Here is a 22,992-nt window from a genome sequence, read left to right as displayed (position 1 = left end):
TTTGGTACCGCTGTAGAAAGGGTGGAAGGACTGGGTAAGAGTTACGTGCCGCACTTAGGCAACGCTTGTCCACTGGTAGGGCATGTCACATACGGGTTTTGTCATGATTCCTGCCCCTCATGTCCCCAGCCCTCCAAGATGTCAGGCTGGAAGCAGGTCATGATCACCTACATGGCCCTCAAGGGCCTCTCCATACCTCCAAAGACCAACTTGGAGTCAGACTTGGCGCTTGTGGCACCAGACTCACTCACTCCCATAGGATAATATTGGGGATTGGATTTATAGTGCATTGATGGGGACAAGATGGATGCCCCCACATATTTTGGGTCCCAGAACTGCATGTGCGGTCTAGTCTTTTGGGTGTGGTTCAGCCCAGAGGCACCTGGGATACCCAGAAACTATTTAAGCCACACCCAGGCTGAGAAACATGCTTTGCGTTTTCTGCACCTGCAGCGTGACACTCACCGTGTTCGGATCAGTTTCCAGTAGGCCTGCATCTTTCTTCTGCGCTCAGCTCCTACAAGAACACCGTTAGGAACAGCCTTACCTTGCGGCGCTTCTGCCCATCAGTCATCACTACTTCTGTTCTGCTGGCATCTTCGGTGGTGTCATTCCCATCCCGGCACGCCGCTTCCTAAGGAAAAGGGAAAAGAACAGAAAAAAGGCATTAGTAAGCATTCTGCAAATCTTTGCTTATTTTTAAATACTGTACGAGCTTCAAACGCTTACCTGAATTCCAGCCGCTCTGGGGGAACTCTGTCTCCGGAACTTCTCATCCATCTGCAAGAGGGAAAAGACACTCCAGGCGTCGCATACCGTGCTTACCCACCGCATTTGTTCTTCACAACCAGCATCCACGCTGAAAACGTTGCGGCACCTAAAAGACACAGAAAAAGAACTCAATGCAAATACGAAAGGGGTGCATCGCGCATCGCGCTCTCACTCACCTTCAGCGCTACTCATCTCAGCAGCACGCCGCCATCCCCAGATGCCGGCCATCATCTAAGGAAGGAAAGGAACGAAGTTAGAGAACTGTTCAAAAGACTCATACTTATCTGTCGGACTCTTGCCAGTGAAGTAACTGGGCAGCAACGAGCCTGCATCAATCTACGCGCCCCTGCGCTGAAGGCAGGATGGAGAGCACACTATCCAAGAAAACAAGGTGAGCTGTGGATCAAAGGGAAGGGTTGGACCCCGGGGAAGAAGGGATTCAAGCACACAGAGACAATAGGGAGTTAAACTCTACCAATCCTGTGTTTCAGGCCCAGTCTCCAGTCGAATAGCCTCCTGGGAAGGGTTTGAGGTCGTAAGAGGTCAGAACAGGCTGAGTGACGTCCACGTGGATACCAGGTGAGCGTTACAGGTTTCTACAGCAAATCCTGCATGGAAAGACGACTGTAGGCATCAGCCAATCAGATGTTCACATTACTCTTTTGTGTCGAAAGACGGTGCACACACTGAAAATGGCAGAGGTGCAGAGGGTCAGGGTTTTGCTGCTTGGAGACATTTTTGTGCAAGGCTGACAACACTATGCCGAGAGTAGGCATGTGGCACACCATTTCGATGTGCGAGGAGTGGAGGTGGTGTGGAGCGCTGACACTGATGCCAATGCTGCGGCAATTATGCAAGTTTGCAGAGACATGCATAGAATGACCACTCCTCATGTGGTAATTTTGCACTACGGTGCTTGCCACTTGGGATACCTGACTTCACATACTTTGTTGGCAGATTTGGCACAGTTGGTTGAAGCACTCACGACCATCTTCCCAACATCGAAAGTTATTTTTTCTGCTTTACTCCCGAGACTACAATGGTAAAACACTTCTGTTTTCTGTCCAGATCAAAGCATCGCGAGGTGCACCCATCAGTCGTGGCATGCGTGCATTCATGCTACGAGTTGGTATGTTTTTTTGGTAGCCACGATAACATTGCTCCAAGCAATGCGCATTACTTTGAAGGAGATGGTGTTGCGCTATCCTCTTTGGGAAATGCAATGTTCTTTTGGAACATAAGGCTTGCTTTAGAGAAGGTTCTGTAATGTTTGCAAGAGTAAAGCAAGGACAAAAAATACAAAAAATACATAAAATACTACATGTCTGTACGATATGTGGCCAAACATAAAAAAAACGGCTCTTTTCAGAGCCTACCTTAAAGGGGAAAAAGGGGAATAGTACTCACTACATGAGTGATGTCATCAATGATATTTGTGATGTCATCTTTGATGTCCTGGGTGTTAGTGTTAGCAATGCACATAGATGGTGCGAGTTATGGTTGCTTAGCTTACTATAATGGGGGAATGTGCAGTGGTGTTTCGTTGCACTGTGAAGTATAACATTCCTTTAGTGATATTTTTTTAATGAATGTACATATATATGTATGGCAGGGAAGGAAAAGAAAGGGGCTAAACAAGTGATGTCGTCATTGATGTCATCATTGACATTTGAGATTACATTTTACATGGTCTGGGTGTTAGTGTTAACAGTGCACAGGGGTGGTGGCGGGGTTGGGGGCTTAGTTTACCATAACTGTCGAATTTCAGGGGTTTTTCGGTTTTAATTTTAAGCATAAAGGGGAGGTGGAAAGTTTTTTTTTTAGTGAAGTGTACAGGTTTTTGTTAGGGCAATTTATCCATAACGTCCCCTCAACAAAGTTTTTTTTGTAGTGAATTTCACTGGTTTTTGGGAGGGCAACTTAACCATAACGTCCACTAAACAAGGTTTTTTGTAGTATATATATATATATATATATATATATATATATATACCTGAATAAATAGTGGTTGGACTTTTGGACTTCAGACTTTTTGCCCTCGGTCATTTTGTCCTATTCCTAAAAGGTAATATGGACATACATAACAAAATATCTTTTTTTTGTTTGTTCGTCTCTCTCCTCTCGCCTCTCTCCCTCCCTTCATCCAGCCATCTTTGTCACCCATGACGCTTATGTGGTCTCTCATTCTGTTGAGATGCATTCTCTTTCTTCCCTCTCTCTTGCTGTCACTCTGTCCAGCTCTCTAACTTTCTCTCTCTCTTTTGTTACTCTGTTGCCTGTCTAGGCTTGTCTCTCTCACACTCTTCCTTCTGTCCACCTTCTCTCCCTCTCTGCCCATTCTCGGTTTTACTATGTCTCTCACTCTCTGTCACCTATCTAACATTTTGGAGCTCGCTTTCCCTCTCTCGCTCTGCCTCACTGTATCTGTCTCTCATCAAAGTCCACAGTGCTCTCTCTTCTTCTTATTTCTTCACTCTCCCTTCTCTATCACACACATCTCTCTTTTTCTCTCTTTGTTGCTTGTCCTCTTTCTCTCTTTCTTCTCTCATTTGCCTGACTCAGCCTGTCTCTCTCCCACCCTCTCTTCTGTCTCACTACTCTCTGTCTCTCTCTCTCCCTCTCATCTGGGTCTGCATGCTCTCTCTCCCTCTTATTTCTTCACTCTCCCTTCCCTCTCTATCACCTGTCTGGCTCTGTCACACTCTTGTCTTTCTTCTATCCTTGTTACCCGTCCTCTTTCTCTCTTTCTTCTATCTTTGTTACCCATCTTCTTTCTCTCATTCTTCTCTCTGTTGCCTGTCTAGCACCCTCACTCTCCCACCCCCTCCCCTGTCTTCCCTCCTTCTCCCTCTGTCGCATATAAGTCTGTTTCCCGCTCTCTGTCACTTCTCTAAGTCTGTTCTGCTCTCGCACCCTCTTTTTCTTCACTCTCCAGCCCCTGCCAAGTTGTTCCCTTCTCTTAGTTGCTCCCTCTCTCCCTTTCTATCTTTCATCTCCCTCTTGTCTTTTTAGGCCTGTCCATCTCCGAGTCTTTCTTTTGTCCACTTCTCTCTGTCCCGCCTCGCCCTCTCTCTGTCACTCATCTATGCCAGCAGTGGACTTTCTCCCACTTATTTCTTCATTCTACCTTCCCTCTCTATCACCTGTCTAGTTCTGTCACACTCTTGTCTTTCTTCTATCCTTGGTACCCATCCTCTTTCTCTCTTTCTTCTATCTTTGTTACCCATCTTCTTTCTCTCTTTCTTCTCTCTGTTTCCTGACTAGCACCCTCACTCTCCCACCTGTCTTCCTCCTTCTCCCTCTGTCGCATATAAGTCTGTTTCCATCCCTCTGTCACTCCTCTAGGTCTGTTCTGCTCTCTCACCATCTTTTTCTCCACTCTCCCTTCACTCTGCCAAGCTTTGACACTCCCTTCTCTTAGTTGCTTCCTCTCTCCCTTTCTATCTTTAATCTCCCTGTTGTCTTTTTAGGCCTTTCCCTCTATGCATCTTTCTTCTGTCCCCCTTCTCTCTGTCCTGTCTCAGTTTGTCTCCCTCTCTGTCTCCCATCTAGGTCTGTGAAGATTACTTTCCCTCTTCCTCTCACTCTCCCTCACTCTCTCTGTCAGTCGTCCAGGCCTGCAGTACACTTTCTCCCTCTTATTTCTTCACTCTCCCTTCCCTCTCTATCAAGTGTCTAGCTCTGTCGCACTCGTGTCTCTCTTTCTTTGCTCTTTATTACTCGCCCCCTTTCTCTCTTTCTTCTCCCTGTTGCCCGACTAGCCCCTCTCTCTCACATCTCCCTCTGTCGCATCAAGGTCTGGTTCCCTCTGTCTGCCACTCCTCTGGGTCTGTCCTGCTCTCTCACCCTCTTTTTCTTCACTCTCCAGCCCCTGTCAGGCTTTGGCACTCTCTTCTCTTAGTTGCTCCCTTTCTATCTTTCATCACACTGTTGCCATTTTAGGCCTTTCCCTCTCTGAGTCTTTCTTCGGTCCCCCTTCTCTCCGTCCAACCTCAGTGTGTCTATGTCGCTCTCTCTCTGTCACCCATCTAGGTCTGTGAAGCTCACTTTCCCTCTCTCCCTCACTCTCCCTGTCACACGTCTAGGCCTTTAGTGCACTCTCGGCCGCTCGCCCTCTTCTTCTTTCACTCACCCATCTCTCTCTGAGTCAGACAGTCAACCCACTCTTCTCGTTCTCTCCCTTCGCTCTTTCCTGCTCTCCCTTATTCTCTCTTTCCCTGTTTGGCTCTCTCGTTCTTCTGTTCCCCTCCCCCCCACTCTTGTCTCTTTCTTCACTCTTTCCTGCTCCCCCTGCTTCTCTTTTTCCCAGTTTGGTTAGTCCTGACTCTCTCGCACTCGTTCTTCTGTTCTCCTCCCCCCCACTCTTGTCTCTTTTTTCGCTCTTTCCTGCCCCCCTGCTTCTCTCTTTCCCTGTTTGGTTAGTCCTGACTCTCTCGCACTCGTTCTTCTGTTCTCCTCCCCCCCACTCTTGTCTCTTTTTTCGCTCTTTCCTGCCCCCCTGCTTCTCTCTTTCCCTGTTTGGTTAGTCCTGACTCTCTCGCACTGGTTCTTCTGTTCCCCTCACCCACTCTTGTCTCTTTCTTTGCTTTTTCGTGCCCCCCCCTGCTTCTCTCTTTCCCTGTTTGGTTAGTCGTTGTTCTCTCACATTTGTTCTTCTGTTCCCCTCCCCCACTCTTGTCTCTTTCTTCGCTCTTTCCTGCCCCCTCCCCCCCCCCTGCTTCTCTCTTACCCTGTTTGGTTAGTCCTGACTCTCTTGCACTCATTCTTCTGTTCCACTCCCCACTCTTGTATCTTTCTTCGCTCTTGCTCTTTCCTGCTCTCCCTGCTTCTCTCTTTCCCTGTTTGGTTAGTCCTGACTCTCTCGCACTCATTCTTCTGTTCCTCTTCCCCCACTCTTGTCTCTTTCTTCGCTCTTTCCTGCCCCCCCTGCTTCTCTCTTTCCCTGTTTGTTTAGTCCTGACTCTCTCACTCTCGTTCTTCTGTTCCCCTTCCCCTACTCTTGTCTCTTTCTTTGCTCTTTCCTGCTCCCCCTGCCTCTCTCTTTCCCTGTTTGTTTAGTCCTCGTTCTTTCGCACTTGTTCTTCTGCTCTCTTCCCTGTACTCTTGTCTCTTTCTTCGCTCTTTCCTGCTCCCCCTGCTTCTCTCTTTCCCTGTTTGTTTAGTACTGGTTCTCTCACACTCGTTTGTCTGTTCCCCTTCCCCCACTCTTGTCTCTTTCTTTGCTCTTTCCTGCCCCCCCCGCTTTCCCCATTCCCTCTTTGTTTAGTCCTGGTTCTCTCACACTCGTTCTTCTGTTCCCCTTCCCCCACTCTTGTCTCTTTCTTTGCTGTTTCCTGCTCCCCCTGCTTCTCTCTTCCCTGTTTGTTTAGTCCTGGTTCTCTCGCACTCGTTCTTCTGCTCCCGTCCCCCACTCTTGTCTCTTCCTTCGCTCTTTCCTGCTCCCCCTGCTTCTCTCTTTCCCTGTTTGTTTAGTCCTGGCTTTCTCACACTCGTTCTTCTGTTCCCCTTCCACCATTCGTGTCTCTTTCTTCACTCTTTCCTGCCCCCCTGCCACCCTGCTTCTCCCTTTCCCTGTTTGTTTAGTCCTGTTTCTCTCAAACTCGTTCTTCTGTTCCTTTCCCCCACTCGTGTCTCTTTCTTCACTCTTTCCTGCTCCCTTGCCTCTCTCTTTCCCTGTTTGTTTAGTCCTCATTCTCTCACACTCGTTCGTCTGTTCCCCTTCCCCCACTCTTATCTCTTTCTTCGCTCTTTCCTGCCCCTCCCGCTTCTCCCTTTCCCTGTTTGTTTAGTCCTGGTTCTCTCACACTCGTTCTTCTGTTCCCCTTCCCCCACTCTTGTCTCTTTCTTTGCTCTTTCATGCTCCCCCTGCTTCTCTCTTCCCTGTTTGTTTAGTCCTGGTTCTCTCGCACTCGTTCTTCTGCTCCCTTCCCCCACTCTTGTCTCTTCCTTCGCTCTAGCCTGCTCCCCCTGCTTCTCTCTTTCCCTGTTTGTTTAGTCCTGGCTTTCTCACACTCATTCTTTGGTTCCCCTTCCCCCACTCTTGTCTCTTTCTTTGCTCTTTCCAGTGCCCCCCCCCCCTGCTTCTCTCTTTCCTCGTTTGTTTAGTGCTGGCTCTCTCGCACTTGTTCTTCTGCTCCCTTTCCCCACTCTTGTCTCTTCCTTCGCTCTTTCCTTCTCCCCCTGCTTCTCTCTTTCCCTGTTTGTTTAGTCCTGGCTTTCTCACACTCGTTCCTCAGTTCGCCTTCCCCCACTCTTGTCTCTTTCTTTGCTCTTTCCAGCCCCCCCGCTTCTCTCTTTCCTCGTTTGATTAGTGCTGGCTCTCTCGCACTTGTTCTTCTGTTCCCCTTCCCTCACTCTTGTCTCTTTCTCCGCTCTTTCCTGCTCCCCCTGCTTCTCTCTTTCCCTGTTTGTTCCATCCTGGTTCTCTCGCACTCGTTCTTCTGTTCCTCTTCCCTCACTCTTGTCTCTTTCTTCGCTCTTTCCTGCTCCCCCTGCTTCTCTCTTTCCCTGTTTATTTAGTCCTGGTTCTCTCGCACTCATTCGTCTGTTACCCTTCCCCCACTCTTGTCTCTTTCTTCACTCTTTCCTGCCCTCCTGCTTTTCTCTTCCCTGTTTGTTTAGTCCTGGCTTTCTTGCACTCGTTCTTCTGTTCCCCTTCCCCCACTCTTGTCTCTTTCTTCGCTCTTTCCTGCTCCCCCTGCTTCTCTCTTCCCTGTTTGTTTAGTCCTGGTTCTCTCACACTCGTTCTTCTGTTCCCCTTCCCCCACTCGTGTCTCTTTCTTCTTGCATGACCAGGCCTATTTCTCATGCAATCTCTCTGCCTCGCTTCTCTCTCTCTGTCCTGTAGGCCCATCTCTCGCTCTCTGTCACTCATCTAAGTCTGCCATGCTCTCTCTCTCTCTCTTTTTCTTCACTCTCTATTCCATGCCAAGATTTTTCATTCTTCTCTTTGTCGCTCCCACTCTTTTTTCCTCTCTTTCTTATATCTGTTGTGTGACTAGCCCTCTCTTTCTCCCACCCTTTCTCCTTTCTTCCATCTCTCTATCCCTGGATAGAGAGAAGGTAGTAACTTTGCTGAAAATGTTGGGGAATTCCATTTAAAGAAAATGGGCCCCTGTCAAATGAGGGGGACAACATGTGTGCCATAAAAGTTGGAGACAACGCCCCCACCCTAAAATTACACCCATGCTCTCGGTCCCATATAGCGCTCTCTCTCGCTTTCTCGTGCCCTCTCACTCTTCCACTTTCCCATATGGATTTGTCATCCTGTCCCTCCCCTGCCTCTCTCTCTCCCTCTCCTTCCCTTGCCTTCCCCCTCAGATCCCAATCCTTTCCCCCCGCTTTCCCCTCTTCCTCCCTTTCCCTCTCCTCTCCTCTTCTCTGCCCCCTCTCCCTATTCTTCCCATACCTTGCCTTACCCCTCCCATTCCCTTCCCTCTCCCCTACTTTCCCCTCTTCCTCTCTTCTCTCTCTCTGGCTCCCCCTCTCTGCCTCTCCACTCCCTCTTTTCCTCTCTTCCTCTCTCTCTCTCCTGCCCCCCTCTCTTCCTCTCTCTCCCTCACCTCTCCTCTGCCCCCTCTCCCTCTCCTTCCCTTCCCTTGCCTTCCCCCCTCCACCCCTTCCCTCTCCCCTGCTTTCCCCTCTTCCTCTCTTCTCTCTCTCCCTCTCACTCTCTGCCTCCCCCTCTCTCTGCCTCCCCCTCTCACCCTGTACCCTCTCTTCTCCCTCTTTTCCCCTCTTCCTCCCTCCCAATCCCCCCCTCCCTTTCTTCCTCTCTCCCTCTCTCTGGCAAACCCTCTCTCCCGCTTCCCTCTTTCCCTCTCTCCCTCTCTCGTCTCCTTCTTTTTCCCTCTTCCTCTCCCTTCTCCTCTTGCCTCTCTCTCCCTCTCCTCTCCTCTTCTCTCCCCCCTCTCCCTCTCCTTCCCCTCCCCCTCCAAACCCCTTCCCTCTCCACTTTTCCCTCTTCCTCTCTTCTCTCTCTCTCTCCCCTCACTCTTCTCCCTCTTTTCCTCTCTTCCTCTATCCCTCTCTCTGCCACACCCTCTCTCCCTCTCGTTTCTCTCTCTTTTCCTCTCTTCCTCTCTCTCCCTCTCCTCTGCCCCCCTCCTTCCCTTCCCCCTCCCACCCCCTTCCCTCTCCCCTGCTTTCCCCTCTTCCTTCCTTCTCTTCTCTCTCTCTCTCTCTCTCACTCTCTCTGCCTCCCCCTCTCTCCCTCTCCCCTCTCTCCTCTCCCTCTTTTCCTCTTTTCCTCTCCTCCCTCTCCCTTACCCCTCTCACCCCCTTCCCTCTCCCCCGCTATCCCCTCTTCCTCGCTTCTCTTCTCTTCTCTCTCTCCCTGCCTCCCCCTCCCCCCCTCTCTCTTCTCCCTCTCTTCCTCTCACCTTCCCTCTCCTCTCTTCTGCCCCCTCTCCTTCCCTTCCTTCCCTTACCCCTCCCACCCCTTCCCTCTCCCCTGCTATCCCCTCTTCGTCCCTTTTCTTCTCTTCTCTCTCTCCCTGCCTCCCCCTCTCTCCCTCTCCCCTCTTTCTTCTCCCTCTTTTCCTCTCCCCTTCCCTCTCCTCTCTTCTGCCCCCTCTCCTTCCCTTCCTTCCCTTACCCCTCCCACCCCCTTCCCTCTCCCCCGCTATCCCCTCTTCCTCCCTTCTCTTCTCTCTCTCTCTGCCTCTCTCCCTCCCCTCTCTCTTCTCCCTCTTTTCCTCTCTTCCTCTCTCCCTCTCTCTGCCACCCCCTCTCTCCTTCACCCCCTCTTTCCCTCTCGTTTCTCCCTCTTTTCCTCTCTTCCTCGCTCCCTCTCCCGCCCCCTCTCTTCCTCTCTATCCCTCTCCTCTGCCCCCCTCTACCCCCTTCCCTCTCCCCCGCTTTCTCTTCTCTTCTCTTCTCTTCTCTTCTCTTCTCTTCTCTTCTCTTCTCTTCTCTTCTCTTCTCTTCTCTTCTCTTCTCTTCTCTTCTCTTCTCTTCTCTTCTCTCTCCCCCTCTCTCTTCTTCCTCTTTTCCTCTCTTCCTCTCCCGCCCCTCTCTCTTCCTCTCTCTCCCTCTCCTCTCCTCTGCCCCTCTCCTTCGCTTCCCTTACCCCTCCCACCCCCTTCCCTCTCCCCCGCTATCCCCTCTTCCTCCCTTCTCTTCTTTTCTCTCTCTCCCAGCCTCCCCCTCTCCTCCTCTCCCCTCTCTCTTCTTCCTCTTTTCCTCTCTCTCCCTCTCCCCCACGCCCTCTCTTCCTCTCTCGTCCTCTCCTCTCCTCCCTCTCCCTTACCCCTCCCACCCCCTTCCCTCTCCCCCGCTATCCCCTCTTCCTCCCTTCTCTTCTCTCTCTCCCTGCCTCTCCCTCACCCCCCTCTCTCCCTCTCCCCTCTCTCTTCTCCCTCTTTTCCTCTTTTCCTCTCGCTCCCTCTCCCCCACCCCCTCCCTTTCTTCCTCCCGCCCTCTCCCCAGTGCGCTATGCCCACGGGTTCATGTTTCCATGTGACGGGGACAGGTGAGATGCGCGCGGGGCCAGGTGCTGCTTCCGCTGCGGAGCTCGGCGACAGGCCGCCTTATCTGCTCTCGGTGCCCTGGTAACCGGTCCCCGGCTTTGCTTCCTCCGGGCGGGAGGCTGACAGCCATTCAAAGCAGGCCCGCCAGGCGCAGGCCGGGCAGGTGGCGCGGGCCGGATTTGCATCACTCTCCTCACCTCGGGCCCTTCTAGGTGCTTGCTTATTTTCCAGTGAAATGAGCTCTGAGCAGTAAAAAGATGTAATCAGCAGCGCGGAGCCCAGGAAACAAAGAACACCTGTGCATCTGCCGCAGAGACAATGAGCAGCAAACAAACGGGCACTCACTTCATTGCCAAACAAACACCGCGCAGCACCAAGCAAGGCCTCCATCTGCCAGGCTGGGCGGACTCTGCCCTCAAGCCAGGGGGCTATGGGGCACTGCAGGGGACAGGGCGCAGTGGCAACCACAACATGGCCTGCGTTAAGGCGATGGTAGGCCTGGGTAGTGTGCTGGGTGAAGGCAGGCATAATGGCAATGGCGGGGCATAAGGGCAATGGCATAAGGACAATGTCGGGGCTGTCAGGTACTGCACAGGGCAAGGGAGGTTATATTGTACATGGAGAGGCCATGCAAATATGCTGCTTATTAAGTCAGTGGTAGGCCAGGCAGTGAAAAGGGTAGGCATTAGGGCAATGGCGGGGCATACGGACAATGGCATAAGGACAATGTCGGGGCTGTCAGGTACTGCACAGGGCAAGGGAGGTTATATTGTACATGGAGAGGGCATGCAAATATGCTGCTTATTAAGTCAGTGGTAGGCCAGGCAGTGAAAAGGGTAGGCATTAGGGCAATGGCGGGGCATACGGACAATGGCATAAGGGCAATGGCGTGTCTGGCGGGCAGTGCACAGGGCAAGGAAGGTTATATTGTACATGGAGAGGGCATGCTGCTAATTAGGTCAGCGGTAGACCAGGCAGTGGAAAAGGTAGGCATAAGGGCAATGGTAGAGCATTCATAGAGTGGGCAGGCAATGGCAGGCAGCGCGTGTGTGACTGAACTCATTTAGGGAATGGCAGTCAATTTCCTGCAGGGTGCATGAAAGCATAGAGGCCATGTCAGGGTTCCCTTAGGGCGTTTAGGGCAATGGCCGGCAATGCACGCAGTGTGCACGACCAAGAAACACATGTGTACAGGCGCGTTATAAAAGACTTCTATCACATCAAGGCAGGCATATGGTCGAGGGCAGCGTTCTCATGCAGTGAACAGGGCAAGGGCGGGCATAGTGAGCAGGGCGAGGGCATGCATAATATGGTGACTTTTAAGGCAATGGTAGCCATTACATGTAGTGTACAGGATAGGTATAAAGGCAGTTTAGGGGTTTTCATGCGATGCACAGGCAAGTTCAGGCAGAATGCGCAGGGCGAGTGCAGGTATGATTAGACCACGTGGAGGCCCCTGGGCAGTCGAAATGTGGGGGCCCCAGAAGCACATTGGGCCTCATTACGACCCAGGCGGTAAGTTACCGCCTGGGTTGTACCTTTACCACCATGGCGTAAACTACGTTTACGCCATGGTGGTTGGCGGACTTACCGCCCCATTCCGAGGTTGGCGGGGCGGTAAGTCCCCAATCCCCATTTACCCTTCCCCATTCCCATTTTTGCCCCATAGGGCATAATGGGAGTGGGGAAGGCGTTAATTACGCCACCGTAAATTACGGTGGTGTAATTAACAACAAGGTCCCTTAGCGCCATGGATTTTAACACCTGCTAAAAGCAGGTGTTAAGTCCTGCATGGCGCTAAGGGACCTCGGAATCAGGCGGTAAGGGTCGGTGCTGTTTACGCCGCCGTAAACCCCTTACCGCCTGACTCGTAATGAGGCCCATTATCTCCTAATACGTTTTTAATATTTTCTGCACCGCTTTATTTTGATCCATTGTTGCGGGGCCCCTAAAAGGAGTGGGGCCTATAGGACGGTGCCTACTTGGTGTAATGGATAATCCGGCACTGGTGGCAGGGTTCGCCTGGTGCATTTAGGGCAATGGTAGCCACGGCATTCAGCCTGCAGGATGAAGGCAGACAAAAGGGCAATGACAGGGTTCTCCTGAAGTGAACAGGGGAAGGGCGGGCATAATATGGAGAGATAGACTCACATGCAGTATACAGGTCATGCATAAAGAGAAAGGTTGGATTTTCATGCAATGTAAAGGGCAACAGCAGGAAACACAGGCAGCAGAGAGTGCAAGGGCAGACTCAAGACAGCACTCATTAAGGCAATGGTAGGCATTGTGTGCAGAATTTAGGATGGAAAAGGTGTAACAGCAATGGAAAACAGCTTTTAAGGTAGCACTTAGGGCAAAAGAAGACTCTAATTAAGGCACTAATTAAGGAACATGCTGGGGTTCCATGCTGTGTGCATGTGTAGGGTATGTATAACAGGATAAGGCAGGCTTGATATGATATGGCATACATAACGCGTCTGTACACAAGTATTTCTAGGCGTGACAAGACAAGGAGGGGGAAACAGAGGGAGGGCATAACAATCTTACTTGGCCTTGTGTCATTCAGATGGCTCAAGTGCAGGGAAGGGGAAGGGGAGAAGTGCCGAGGGTTGGTGGAGAAGTGCGGGTCAAAGAGTGCAGCTAGAGCGTATCACAGTGCAGGTACTCAGAAGTGCAGCCAACGGGTGGCTCATAGTGCAAGAAAGGGGACGGTAGGGTTACATATACATACAACAAGTGCTGGGGGAGCCAAGAGGCAGTGCAGGTTGCAACTGGACAGGCAGGGACCTGGGCCCAAATTCAGAGGGTGGCCAGGTGACCAGTTCATGGATCAGACAGGTAATTAGCAGGTTAGAGGAAGAGAGAAGGCGGAAGCAAAGAGGAAGGTCTTGTGTTGCTTCCGGAGCCAGAGTTGGATCTACTCAAGTATCAGAGAGGCAGGGAGGCTGTTCCAGAGGGAGGCCCCAGCGGAAGAAAGAGTTTTGCCCCCAACTCTCCGCTTGGAAAAGTGACTGACCTTCAGAGAGTTTGGCGGTGGATGAGCAAAGAGCTCGAGAAGGGAGATGTTTAAGAAGAGAGCGTTGGATGTAGTGCGGGCCCAGGCCCCAGAAAGCCTTGTGGACGATGCAGAGGCTCTTGGACTTGATCCTTGCTGCCACAGGGAGCTGAAGAAGAGATTTCAGATTCGAGAGATACGATCCCTGTGCTTGAGGCCGAGGACAAGTCTTGCAGTCCTGTTCTGGATACGTTGTAGAGGATGAAGAGTAGAGGCACGAAGATTTCGAAAGAGCATGTTGCAGTAGTCCAGCCTAGAGAGGACCAGAGCTCTGGAGAAAGTGAGTTTCTGGGGGGAAGTGAGGAAATGAAGAATACCTCTGAGGAGTGGAGCTGGTAGTTTGACTTCTTAGAGACATCAGAGATGTCAGGAGAGGAGGAGCGGGTGGAGTCAAAGATGACCCCAAGGTTCTTAGCCTCAGAGGTAAGAGCAGGAAGAGGGCCCCGGGTGGGTGGCCAGAGAGATAGAGGAAAGGAGGGAGCTGGTGCTCCAATTAGGAAGATCTCAGTTTTACTGGCATTAAGGCAGAGATCAATGGTGGTACACCACTCCTGAATTGCGGAGACAGACAGTCAAGAATGAGAGAAGGAGTAGAGGTGGCCGAGGGGAGCCTGAAAGAGAGCTGAGTGTCATCTGATTAACAATACAAATTGGGGCTTAGAGCAGCTAAGCGGTGGGCAAAAGGTGCCAGGTATTGGTTGAACAGCCAGGGAGAAAGTTTAGACTCCTGGGGAACACTACAGGTAGAGAGAGAGCTAGAATCGAGGAAGGACCCCAGTTTGACCTGAGAGGTTCGATCACTGAGAAAGGTGGTCAGCCAGGCCAGGGCCTGATCAGTGATACCCAGGTTATCACGGAGGCAGTTGAGCAGGATGGCATATTTCACTGTATCAAAAGCAGATGAAAGATCGAGGAGAATGAGGACAGAAGGAAGCTTACAATCAAGGTTTGAGAGTAGGTCTTCACAGATGTTAAGGAGAGCAGTTTCCGTGCTTCTGGCTGCTCTGAAGCCAGACCTATGGTCATGGAGATAACCAACAGATTCAGTGTGAAGGTTAAGCTGGAAGATGGCCAGCTTTTCCAAGAGTTTGCCCAGGAAAGGAGTGATGGAGATCACGGGATTCACATGTATTCTACAGAGATTACTTGTTTCCAAAGCAGTTTGCAGGACACAGGCCCTCATCACACAGTACTCACTGGGGCAATGGCAACGTTCTCATGCAGTGAGCAGGTTGAGGGCATACATCAATTATGGCGGTCAGGACAGAGGCAGTGTTCACACACAGGACATCTGCAAAGACATTGTCACCAAAGAAACCACCCTCATGCTCTACGTCCGCAAAATGATAAACACTTCCCTTGAAACAGTTATTGTGCCATGTTCTTTCAAGATGGCCTATCTTAAACCACTCCTCAAATATACTACCAGAAATCTGAATGACCCAACCAGCTACTGGTCAATATCCAATACACCATACCAAGCTCCAGTTCTGGATTGCCAAATCCTGGCACCCGTGTAGTCCAACCACACCCTAGATCATGCTCAAGTAGGATGCAGACCAACGAGGGGCAAGGAGTTGGCTCTCATATAAATCTGGAATGACCTCAAAATCATTGCAGATTCTAACATCCCTTTGGCCCTCATACCTTTAGATATGTCAGCACCTTTTAACACCATGAGTAACTGGCCATTAAGAAAGAGAAAGGAAAATGTAGGCCTGCACATCACAATGCTATGGTGAATGAGGTCTTTCCTCACAGATAAAACAGATATCACACGGCTTCCTCCTCTCAGGTCCAATAGCGTAGAATAACTAGTGGTGCCCCACAAGGGTCGAGCCTCTCACCGCTCTTTTTCAATATATACATGGCCCCACATGGGGTTAACTGCTACCATTAGGTAGATGACACACACATCATTGTCAACACCACCAGCGACATTGACACTAACACCACCCTCACCAGCGGCCTCACACAAGTGAGAACATGAATGACGGCTAACAACTTAAAGCTCAACCTGGACAAAACAGAAACTATGACCGTTTCACCCAATGCCGCACCATAAGCACCATTATCTTGGCCTATAATAATAATGTATTTCTTATATAGCGCTACACACCCATAGGTCTCGGAGTGCTGACATACCAGAAGACATTATTATCCCATAGAGTGGTACTTAGTTCATCGACAAGGATGAGAGGCTCAGTTGACTCTGCAAGGATACAAACCTGCCACAGCAGGGGGCGTACAGATATCACGGGTGAGTGCTTAGCTCACTGTGCTATCTGACCGGCTATGGTAAAGGGTACACCCCCACCCCCAAAATCACAATGAGACTAAGAATCTCAGGGTCCTCCTGGACTAAGGACTTACCCAGGAAGCACACAGGAAATGAGTGACACCCCTAGGAGAATTGTCTCAATCATAGGATGAGATTCTTACATGTCTCACTCACTGTGCAAGAGTCACACACCATTGACACACTCATTTTTGTATGTGAGCCGTACACTTTGGATCACAGTCTCTCTCTTTCAGTGTGAGCTTCACGCTTCAGAGCAGCCTGGCCCCTAAGTGCAAGTAGCAGCCTTGAGTGCACAGTCTCCCCGAGTGGGTGCGTCTTCCTCCTGCATGCTCATCTCACTCATTGAGTGTGAGTCTGACTACTGGTAGGGCCATCTGAATAATTGTGTCTTAATTCACACCCTAACGCACAGTTTCACTGATTGTATTTGAATCTCACACTGTGGAACATAGGTTCTCACACCAACAAAAACAGTCTCACTTACTGTGTGGGAGCCTTTCCTGGCTCACTTTCTGATGTGAATAACACATCCCTGAACTTAGTCTATATTACTGGGGTGCATCTAGCTCCCTACTGCAGTCTTATACGTTGCCTCTAAACTTCCCTCCTTGTAGCACAGTCTCACTCATTTTATGTGAGCCTCACACCTCGAGCACAGTTTGACGTGTTAGGTATGAGCCTTTCATATCTTTTTATGTAAATGCTACACCATGCAGCAACATCCATTTCTTTGGGTGTAGGTCTCACACTTGAGAGCACCGTCTCGCTTGCTGGATGTGAATCCCACACCCTGGATCGGGTCACACTAAGGGCCAAATTCATGGAATGGGCGCAGAAATGGCGCAAGGGCTGCACGCCGAGAATGACCCGCGCCAGCCCTGGCGCCGAAAAAAAAAAATGCGCGCTGCGCTTATTCATGGATTCCAAAATGCATTCATAGGCATCGCGCAAGTCACAAGAAACTGTGCGAAGAATGCCTACAACACGCACCAACACCAAAAAGCAAGCCAAAGGACTAACACGGCGCAAGCCTCAGCACCATCCCTGGCCCAGCATACAGTACCCCAGTGAAATCGCACGACTCACCTCGCAATCCCAGGCCGCACGCCAGCGAAATTGCATGCCTCACCTCGCAATCCCAGTCCGCACCCCAGAGAAAATGTGTGACCTACCTCACAAGCCCGGGCCGCACCCCAGCAAAATTTTGTGCCTCACCTCGCAATCCCAACCGCACACCAGAGAAACCACGTGCCCTCCCTTGAAAGCCGAGGCCGCACCCCAGCGAAATCATGTGCCTCACCTCGCAATCCCAGGACGCACCCTAGAGAAAACGTGTGCCCTCCCTCAGAAGCCCAGGCCACAGCCTAGCAAAATCGTATGCCTCACCTCGCCAACCCAGGCCGCACCCCAGTGAAATCGCATGCCTCACCTCGCAATCCCAGGCCGCACCCACAGAGAAAACACGTGCCCTCCCTCCCAAGCCCAGGCCTCACCCCAGTGAAATCGGGCACCTCACATCGCAATGGCCGCACCCCAGCTAAATTGCGTGCCCCCTCGTAAGTGTAGGCTACACCCCTTACAAAAATGCGAGTTCCCCCCTACACCCTCGACACCCATCCTGTCCACATACCCCCACTGCACATGAACCACTGTAGTCCACACACCAACCCCTGTACCCCCTCACCTGTGACAATCCCCACAGGCAGCCCCCTCCAAATGGGACACCACTCACCATCCTCACTCAACTGTTAGACCCCCCACAGGCAGCCCCCTCCAGATGGGACACCACCCCCAGCCCCACTCACCTGTGACACCCCCCACAGGAAGCCCCCTCCAGACAGGACACCACCCACAGGCAGCCGCCTCCAGATGGGAAACAACCCCTCAGCCCTACTCATTTGTGTCACCCCCCACATGCAGCCCCCTCCACACGGGACACCCCCACAGGCATGCCCCTCCACATGGGACGCCCCCACAGGCAGCCCCTTTCAGATGGGACACCCCCCCACAGGCAGCCCCGTCCAGATGGGACACCACCCCCTCAGCCCCACTCACCTGTGACACCCCCACAGGCAGCCCCCTGAAGACAGGACACCACCCCCGAGCCCCACTCACCTGTGACACCCCCCGCAGGCAGCCACTTCCAGATGGGAAACCCCCACAGGAAGACCCCTCCATATGGGACTTCCCCCACAAGCTGCCCCCTCCAGACAAGACACCCCCCACAGGAAGACCCCTCCAGACAGGACACCACCCCACTGCCAAACTCACCTATGACACCCCTCACAGGCAGCCCCCTCCAGATGGGACACCACCCCACTGCCCCACTCACCTGTGATAACCACCACAGGCAGCCCTTTCCAAATGGGACACCCCTCACCCCGCAGCTCCCTCCATACGGGACACCCCCCACAGACAGCCTCGTCCAGATGGGACACCCACCCACAGGCAGCCCCCTCCATACGGGACACGCCCCCCCAGGCAGCCCCCTCCATATGGGACACCACCCTCCAGCCCCACTCACCTGTGACAGTCGGACACATTACCACTGCAATGCATGTCTGTTGCTAACCTGAACTTCCGTGGTGTGATAGCACCATGAATTGCAACATGAACATGTATCCTGCAAATCCGAACTACTGGAATAAACGTAGGTTGATCCATGAGTAGAGCATCTGCTCACACACCCATCCAGGACTTAATCATTCCCCAACATACACATGTGACAAGTGATTGCAAAAACATGTGCATGCTGCCCAATCCACATTGCCAAGGCATCAAAGCACAGTGACAGAATCAAACATCCCAAAGGTTGTTGCAAGATACACAAACAATGGCCAGGCATATCACAGCCTGAGCATGAGTGAGCTGGGTGGCAAAATACCTGTCAGGGAACTATCACATGGCCGGTCCATGCATGGGTGATGGCAGGGCAGTCAGAGTGAGCATGACTCACAGAGATTGGTGAATTGTGCAGTCACTCAAGAAGATGAAATATGTGGCACTACTGCATTCCAGTGTTAGAGGTTGACCAACACGAGAGAATGCATTGCGTGATTGCACATGCTGGTGAAGGTGTATGCACGACATGTGTTTTACACAGCAATAACAAAGTAATGTGCTATGAACGTGGCCATGGAACACTCCCACAGTGAGCCCATCTCTCTCCACCTCAACTACACCGATGACAAATACAGAGTGATGTAGCACAGGTCAATGCAAATCCAAATATACAGTGCACACCCATTTGTCTGATGGACACATCACCACATGCATACTGCCATCCGCAATCATCCCAGCAACAACAATACACAAGCATGAACGTCACAAGACAGATGACTTGCAACGGAGCGATGCACTGGCTCAAATTGGAACTAGCAAACAGGCCGACACACAAATGAACTGCACAAAGCGTTGAATTTTAGAAACACAATGAGATATATTGAATACATATTTGCAGAAAAATATTTAAATGAATGTAAAGGTCTTCCATCTGAAATATGCAGGAAAATGAAATTCTTAAGCCTAAAGAACTATATACAGTGAAAACGGGAAAGGAATGTCTGAAAAGTCTGGGTCAAAAAATAAATAAAGAAAGGAAACCTACACCTAAATAACTATTTACGCAGGCAGCGGGCTAGTCCATCTCATCCTCACCAATTTCACTCAGGCTCTCTACCAGGGCGGAGTCCAGCGCCACATCCTCACTCCTCATGCGGGCCTCTGTTCTTGCCTGGTGGGCTTACAGGGTCTCCAGAATCTGTGTCTCTATCACCTTGGCTTCCCTGCAAGTGGCCTCCAGGATGGAGGCCGCCTCCTTGCCCGATGCAGTACAATCCCAGCCCTGGCCAACAAAATCCTTGCTTCCCGAGCCTGATGCCTCTCTGCTCCGATCTACTGCTCATATCTCCGGAACATGGAAGACAGCCTGTTCCGCAGGTCCACGTGTTCCTCCCGCCTCACATTGTGCACCTGTCTCTTTTGGGTGTTGTTACCTGAGAATTGTAGCCTCCTCCTGATTGCCAGCTGCTGACTTAGTGCCCGGTGCCTGCTTTGTGTGTATGCCCTCTAGGCTGATGACGATACCCGGGGTCATACGGTCCGTGCCCTGCTTCTGGGTGCCTGTTGTCCCTCCATTGCCGCTGACCCTGTCAGTGCCTGGGTAGACACAGTGACCACATCAGCCAATTGACCTTGGACTCCCAACTCGGGCAGGGATGTTGTCTCCACCAGACTGGGAAATGTGGATGGGATATCAGGTAATAAACTTGTGGCAAAAATCTCGCCGGTAGAAAAAATAGTGGCAAAAATGCTGTGGTTTGACCCGGTAAAGGTGTACCCCATTATACCATTTAAGGGGAGCGGGGGTTGCCGAGGTGTCCCCCGCACCACTTTAATGGTATAATGGGTCTGGGGGTTGCAGGGGTGTCCCACGCATCCTTTACATGATTGTGGTGCAAAAAACCACTGCATTTTTGCCGCAATATTTTGTATTCACAGCCATTTTTGCTGCGATTTTAAGACATGGAACCGTGGATGGGACTGGTGCACAGGGGGCCCTGGTGGTATCTGGGCTGGATGGCACCCTGGAGGATGACTGCCACACAGAGGAGGAAGCAGAGGAGGGGGTTGCATCAGTGAACAGCCCATGGAGCACAACTCGGAACACACATGTTGCAAGCCAGGTGATGATGCGGCATACCTCACTGTGATGCTGTGCAAGAAGACTACATGTAGCCTGCACATCATCACGGATGACCGGTGTATGCCTCGCCACACCAGCCTGCAGGGGTATAACATAGTCCGATATGGCAAGAACACCAGATGGTAAGGGGGTGCCGGTCTGGCTGGACACAGCCGACACCGAAGGATGGGTCTGGATGGAGGCATCCCGGCAGACGCATACAGCTGCATCCGATGGTCCAGGGACAAGAATTTGCATTAGGCATGCCCACCTCAACACTCCCACTTGACCCCATGGGCTGTGCTTCAAAGGCCACCTCCTCACCATGCCCCCACCAACCTAGATGACTCCAGAGCGTCTTCCACCATGGATGGCCCCTGTGTGGCATCACCTGTCCCCCCCGCTGCTGAGGAATCCACTCCCACCTTCGCCTTCTTGAACATGACACCAGCAGCATTGGCTGATGGTACTGGCATGGCCACAGCCACCTTGCTCCCCGAAGAAGTGCTTTCATGGTGGCGTGGCTGGGCCTTGCTCCTCTGCCTGGTGGAGGCATCCGTGCTGCCATGCTCCACATCACTGCCTCCACCCTCTTCGTCAGATGCAACTGTGGAAAAGGAGACACAGAACAGAATCATCAGTGTACTGCTCCAATGTGTGCGTGGCAATGCCAACATTCACATGAACATGGCAAGTCAAGGGAACAACCAGCATCCTCCACCCCCACACACATGGGCATGTAAACCACATCCATGCAGATACATGTGTGCACATCAGGAGCGTGGGTCTTCTATGTATTAATCTGTGGGCAGCTGGAAACAGAGTGACAGGACTTTGCGCATAAAGAATGAGCGTGGACATGTGAAATCAGAGGAAAGGCCCTCAGTGTGTAACTTAGGTGACATGCACTGGCATTGAGCATGCCAGATTCGGAGATACATAAGTACACGTAGAAGGAACTCCAACAGTATGTTCGAAAGGGAGTAGACGGACGAGTGGAATACTGCGATTTTTGGCGTGCCATGCAATTCGTTCACTTCAGGGACCGTACACACTTCTTATTTTGGTGGGGGATTTATATCCAAGCATACGCACATGTACTTTTGTATTTTCAGAGGCTAAAGGTGAGTCGCGTATGCATTTTTCCTACCCTGGATTCCACTGTGTATCGCATACCTCTATTCTTACCTTTACTGTAGCTTCCTGGGGTTCTCAAATGCATTTCCTGTGTTGCTGAGTGCCACTGCATATCACGTAATGATTTTTCTTTTTACGGAAGTCATCCAGTACTTGCATATGGATTTTTTAATTTTTTGTGGTGCCTGTGCGTTACGCATCCCATATTTCTGTCACCTGGGGTACTTTTGAGCCTTGCTGGACCACAGAAGTACGTTTTCCATCACGTACACTGCCCCCTCACTCTAATTGCCCAGAACAATTGCTTGATGTGCCTTCCGTTGTTCACTTACACCTGGAACATGAGTGGAAAGGCCCCAAGAATGAAAGGTGGCAGAGGTGGCTGGGGTCAGGGAGGTGCAGCGGAAGCAGCTGTCCCAGCCCCAAGGGTCCAGGGACGTGCAGCGAAAGCAGCTGTCCCAGCCCCAAGGGATCAGGGACGTGCAGCGGAAGCAGCTGTCCTAGTCCCAAGGGTCCAGGGACGTGCAGTGGAAACAGCTGGCCCAGCCCGAAGGGTAAGGGACGTGCAGCTAAAGCAGCTGTCCAAGCCCCACAGGGTAAGGGAATTGCAGCCAAAGCAGCTGTGCCAGCCCCATTGGGTGATGCCATGCCCCAGGCCCCTAGTGGTCTGGCATCTGGAGCCCAGAGTGGTCCCAGTCCCACAGGGTCAACCCCAACACCACATGGCAAGAGGGCAAAGCGTGCACAGCAGGTACAGGCTCAACACCATGGCATGGCACAGGACACTGGCATGTTGAGGAAGAGGAACTTCCATGATGAAGAACTCCAGATCCTCATGGACTACGTGACCAAGCACCACCATGACATTTGCCTGCAACCGGGAGCACACATACAGCTGCTCAGCATATGGTACTGTCTGAGATGAGATAAACGCCTTAGGGTTGGAGAAGCGCACTTCTGCTCAGGTAGTGAAGCGCTGTAATGACCTCACCCGTCGCACCAAGTCCAAGAGGGGTGCCAACCTCCCCTCTGCTATAGCAACTGGAGGGGGGTTACCAGAGAAGGAGTAGCTGACCCAGCATGAAGAGGCTATGAGCCAATTCATTCTACTGGAGCCGGTGCAAGGTGTGGGAGGCCTGCCAAATTACGAGGGCACGTCCGGTGAATGACAGAAATTGTACATCGTGGATACGTCTAGGGAAGCAACAAAGATGTATGATTGTGTTGCACTTCTGCCTGCATTTGGATGACTGTCCTGGGTGATCCATGTCGTGGTGTACTGACTCCTGTCCTGTGTACTCAAGAGTGGATACAAGCCATGTGTTGTACATCAGTTGCACATGGCAGTGTGACAGTACTCATCCCCCACTAGCATACTAACTCAACATATGCAACATGCTACCACAACGTGCCATCTTGTTAGTTGCATCCGTGATGTTAGTGACTCTACTCTGCTAGACATGTGCTTGTGTCTGATGCAGGAGTTACACTTAATGCACTTGTGGGTGTAAATTCTCTATTCACACATGTACGTAGGTGCTTCCATGCTACGTAGAAACTCCAAGAAGACTAC

This window comes from Ambystoma mexicanum, chromosome 9 (assembly GCF_040938575.1).
Source record: "Ambystoma mexicanum isolate Mex_15411 chromosome 9, UKY_AmexF1_1, whole genome shotgun sequence".
Taxonomy (NCBI): Eukaryota; Metazoa; Chordata; class Amphibia; order Caudata; family Ambystomatidae; genus Ambystoma; species Ambystoma mexicanum.
The sequence above is the reverse complement of the archived record's forward strand: the minus strand, read 5'-3'. Positions refer to the sequence as shown.